The sequence below is a fragment of the Silene latifolia genome, chromosome 6, assembly GCF_048544455.1.
Source record: "Silene latifolia isolate original U9 population chromosome 6, ASM4854445v1, whole genome shotgun sequence".
Lineage (NCBI taxonomy): Eukaryota > Viridiplantae > Streptophyta > Magnoliopsida > Caryophyllales > Caryophyllaceae > Silene > Silene latifolia.
The window spans coordinates 87,833,808-87,838,956 of NC_133531.1; the positions used below are offsets into that span (position 1 = coordinate 87,833,808).

A 5,149-nucleotide genomic window follows, 5' to 3' on the forward strand; every position below is an offset into this window, starting at 1 on the left:
TTTGAGGAGGATCCACCTTCGTCACCTATTTCCACTTCCTCAGCTGAGACCGTCACATCTCCAGACATGGCTGAAGAAGCAAGTATAGTCAGTCACTCTGAGCCAACAGCTGAGAATCTCTATAAGGGATTCGCATTACCAGGGATGGATAGGAAATTCGAGCCGAAACCGTCCTATATCAACTTGGTTGAGAGAAACCAATTCGGGGGAGCTGCAAATGAAGATGTAGCCAAACATATGGAGACATTCATTGATTATTGCTGTTCCATACCCCCACCGACCAGTGTGACCCAGGACCAGGTGAAGGAGACGATGTTCATATTCTCTCTTCGTGATGCTGCAAGGGAGTGGTACCGAGACCTGGATCGAGCTGCTAACGGGATCACTAATTGGAATTCGCTGGCCTTAGCATTTTACAAGAAATATTTCTCTGCCTCGAAGACCAATGCCATTAGAGCTCAGATCACGAGCTTTAAACAGGGTCCTGATGAGAATTTTCATGAGGCGTGGGTCCGTTTCAAGAAGTTAGTGCGAACTATTCCACACCATGGGTTTGAGAAATGGAGCCTATGCAATCAATTTTATAATGGGATTTATGACGATCAGAGGGCTATCCTGGATGCGGCAGCTAATGTTAGATTCCACGAGAATGTTGGAGAAACTAAAGGGTGGAAAACTATTGATGATTTGGCCACCCATAAAGCTGAGTATGGAAATTCCAGGGGAAATCAAAGTAGAAGTGCTGAATCCCCTTCTGTAGCGGCATTAGAGGCTCTTACGGCGAGATTTGATAAGTACGAGTTGGGAGGAGCTTCAAAAGGAGGGATCTATCATGTGAATGCTGTTTCAGACGGTCCTTTCATCTGCAAGACATGTGGAGGAGAAGGACATGTTTTGCATAACCGCAAAGATTCCCTATGAGTCTTGTGCTGCTTTTCAACATTATAGGCAGACAAACACTTATTTTGAGCCGAATGTCCATCCGAACTTAAGGTGGAGTAGCCAAAATGTCCTAAATCCGACTCCACCTCCACAGCAGCAGCAGCAGCAGAATTATGTGCCCCCTCATTAAGCAGCAGCAGCCATACAAAAAGCCTCCGTATATTCCACAACAGCAGCAGCAGTCCGAAGGCTCCGAATTTGCCGAGTTGAAAAATTTGTTGCTGAAAGAGTCTCAAGCTAGAGAGGCCGGGATGAAGATGTTGGAGAGCAAAATCTCTCAATTGGCTAGCAAGAGTGAAACTCGAGCTCCGGGACATTTACCGTCGCAGACGGATCAAAAGGAGACCCTTAATGCTAGTACTTTGAGGAGTGGGTCTACACTTGATGGGCCCGCTATGGTCGAGGAAGCTACTGGAAAAGATGAGGCGGAACCAAGCAAGAAGAAGGCAGCGACTAACAATGGCAAGAAAAAGCGTCTTGGGTATATCAGTCGATCGACTAATATACCCGGTCGATCGACTGAATCGCGAAGTGACACAGCTTCTGGTCCTGTAGAAGTCAGTCGATCGACTGACCAACATGGTCGATCGACTGACAACGCTGCTGATGGTGAGTCTTTTCGTCCTCCAATGCCAGATAACTTGAGGGACCACTTGTTTCGGGGTACGACTACTCCGAAAATATTAAGGCAAGACCCAAATGTTGATGGGTCAGTTCCGGTTCCGAAATATGACCCGATGACGATTAATGGTTCATTTTTTAGACGGTCTGAAGAAGGGTCAAGCTACAACAAAGAAAAGGTAGTGGATTTTCAGCCTAAATCCACCGATGCTGGTATGAGAGACCTAGAGGAGAGGGCTAAGTTGCTTCTTTCAGCCCCCTATCCGGAGAGATTGGTGCCGACAAAGGAACAGGTATCGTTTAACAAATTTGAAAATGTTATTCGTAGCTTAAACGTATAAGTTCCTTTTCTTGAGTTAGTAAATCAAGTGCCTGCTTACATGAAATTTATGAAGCAACTTTTGTCTAAAAAGAAGTCACTTGAAACTGTACAATCTGTCGCACTAACTGAGGAGTCATGTTCTTATTTGACCCATACTGCACCTCATAAGCTAGAAGACCCAGGTAGCTTTTCAGTCCCATGTAGTATTGGCACCTTTTCTATTGAGAAGGCCTTGTGTGACCTAGGATCTAGTATTAGTGTAATGCCCTTGAGTCTTGCTAGGAAGTTGAAATTGACTAAGTTTGCAGTTACCAACATGACAGTACAGATAGCTGATCGTTCTGCGGTCCAGCCTATAGGAGTCTTAGAGGACATTCCCGTGCAAATAGGGAAGTTCTTTTTCCATGTTAACTTCGTTGTACTAGATATGCCTGAGGATGCCCACATTCCTATCATATTGGGTAGACCATTTCTTCACACTGCTGGTGCAGTTATAGATGTTGGTTCAGGGACTCTGACCTTCAAAGTAGGGAAGCATTCCATTGTGTTTGCCCAGACAGCTAAGAAGAAAGACCCCATGTAGCCATTCACTTGTAATACAGTTTCTGAAAAGAAATCCTATTTTGTGCTTTCTGACATGCCTGTCTCTATGCCTGTTTTTGCTATAACACCCCCGCCCCAGATTGGGAGCAAATTGGAGGAAGATTCTTCTGTTTTGGATATTGCAGGAGCTGGTTTGGGGAAGGAAGAGCCGCATGTTGCTCCAGCTGTGAAAGAGTCAATCGTTCAAAGAGGCGGTTTAGGATGTCTTAGCTATGGCACTAATGAGGAGCCTGATGACTAGCCAGTCAAAGTGAGGGAGTCCGACTTAGACTTTGATGAGCCAGAAGAGGTCATTGCTTGGGGAGATGCTGAAGCTGTTGATCCGTTGAGTTCTGCAGATGTTGGAGTTGAGAAGAGTGCGGTGAGGAGATGAGCACTTTGTAGAGGCTACTTCTTGTAGCCGTAAGCCCGAGCAAGTGGGCCGTTCCGTGGCCATTCTTAATCAACTATTAGTTGATTAAGGCTTTTTAAACAAAACATTTTATTGCTTTCGTTAGACTCTTTTTATTGTTGTGGTTTGCGCGAGACTTCGCATTAATAATTTTGCTTAGGATTCTAAAGGCTTTAGACTATTACTTTGGGTTTTGCGCGATTTTGGGCACATTATTATGTGTATTTGCAGGTTCATAGACCATATTAGCTCGAGTTATTGAGCTAATTCGAAGAAATCAGAAAGTTACAGCAGGTATTTCAGTCGATCGACTGGCCAGTATGGTCGATCGACTGAGCTGCGACTTCCAGGAGCGTCTGTTCCTGTTCACTCGGTCGATCGATGGGTGATGTGATCGATCGACCATGTTCATTCTCAGATCTGTTTTTGATCATTCCCCTGCTGTGTTTGGTCGATTTGCGGAGTTGAGGGAGTCTTTTCTCCACTTTATTCTCCGACTCAGTTCTGTTTTCTTCCGTTTCTTTATTTTACACATAATTTTGCGTTTCAATAATTGTTTTCTCGGATTTACACGTGGTATTTTCTGTCTTTTCAGGTACTTATTGGTAGCACTGCTGGCTACTGAAACCTCCTAGCTCACGCTGGTTTGGGAAGGTTTCCCTTTGCTGCGCCTAAAGTCTTGTGAGTTTCTGAGTTCTTACTTCATGTCTTATTTAGTTAATTTATCGCAAAATTCTCGTTCCCCTTTTATTTCACTACATAATTTTGCACAATGGGGACATTGTATGATTTGGTTTGGGGAAGGGTTTTGCGTTGCATTTCATTTGCTTGCATTCACGTTTACATTGTTGTTTTGCATTGTTGTTTATTTTCTCTTATATATACAGAAAAATTAAAAAATTTCAAAATTTCAAAAAAAATTCAGAAATTGCACGTTTACTTTTGCATATAGGTCGAGTCGGAACGGTAGTATTTCAATGATGACATTGCATTTTCAGCCGTTTATGCCTAAGCCTTGCTAATTGACATGTTATTAGTAGAATCAATTTGCATAGTCTACGAGTTTTCGTTAAATTTATGATGGACTTGAGACTTGACTTTGATTTTTGGCAAACTGCTTGCATTTTCTGAGATTTAGAGCCTATAACTGGTGTCATTCATGACAGATTTATTTAGGATTGTGAGTAGTTACTCCTTATGAGACATGTTATATTAATTTGCATAAAAATGAACTTAATCTACTTAATACCTGTATGCATTCGGTTTGTGGTTTGTTGACGCATGTGGAAGAGGTCACCCCTTTAATCATTTTGCCCATAAGCTCCACACTGCCAAAAATAGCCTTTTTGTCCCGTTACTACATCCTACATTTAGCCTGCCCTTGTCAAGCTAGTAGTTTTATTTTTGGGATTGTTACTACGTTTTTGGAGGCATATGCTCATTTTGAGATGTTGTTGGGAAGATGAAAAAAGAAGGAAAGAAAGAAAATAAAAATTGAAAAAAAGAAATGATTCAAAAAAAGAAACGCATGCTGTACTGTAGAGGGCGGTCGATCGACTGGCCATCTTGGTCGATCGACTGAAGCCCGAGATAAGAGAAATCAAAATCACATGGTTGGAGTTTTGATTAGTTGGTGATTTTATTCTCATGCTTTATTATCATCATTTGGGGAATTACAATTATTTCGGAGATTGTGAGTTTTGTGCTTGCTATTAGCACCGTTTCGATTGGAAGTTGGAGCAAGAAGTTGGATGTTGTTATAATTTGGTTCCCTTAGTTACTAGCTTGGCTTTTAACTCTATTTTTATCCAAATTTATTCTAGCCTCTTCTTACCCATACCTCACATATCCATATTTATCTCGGCATGTGTCATGGTCATCTGTTTGGTTGGAATGCATATGTACGGTTGCAGAGATTACTTTCATATTAGATTTCAGGCATGTTCTCATTGGTCGTAGTTAGGTGAGTGTCATTACAAAATGAATTCTTTCTATCTTTACATTATTCACCTGTGCTTATGTGTGATACGAGCGACCCGTGAGAGTCCGATTTGATAAGTCTATATAGTTGACGGTTCAGCAGGTTTTTAACGACTTCATAATTCGTTTGCATGATTCATATTGCTAATTGATTGTTAGTTGTAGCATTAAATTGGTTTAGGCTATTCGGTTTGCATTTCGCTCTGAGATTGAACTCGTTCCACTAGGTTTAAGGATCCAGTCTAGTTCTTTCTTGGGGACAAGCAAAGGTTTGGTTTGGGGAAGTTTGA

The 5,149-nt window shown here is 42.0% G+C and overlaps 1 non-coding gene across 1 annotated transcript; it reads right to left on the reverse strand.

Moving 5' to 3' along the window:
• Positions 1-447: 447 nt before the first annotated feature.
• LOC141588903 (small nucleolar RNA R71) lies at positions 448-554 on the reverse strand. Its single transcript, XR_012519869.1, has one exon. It is a non-coding gene; the product is annotated as a small nucleolar RNA R71 (small nucleolar RNA).
• Between the last annotated feature and the right edge of the window lie 4,595 nt (positions 555-5,149).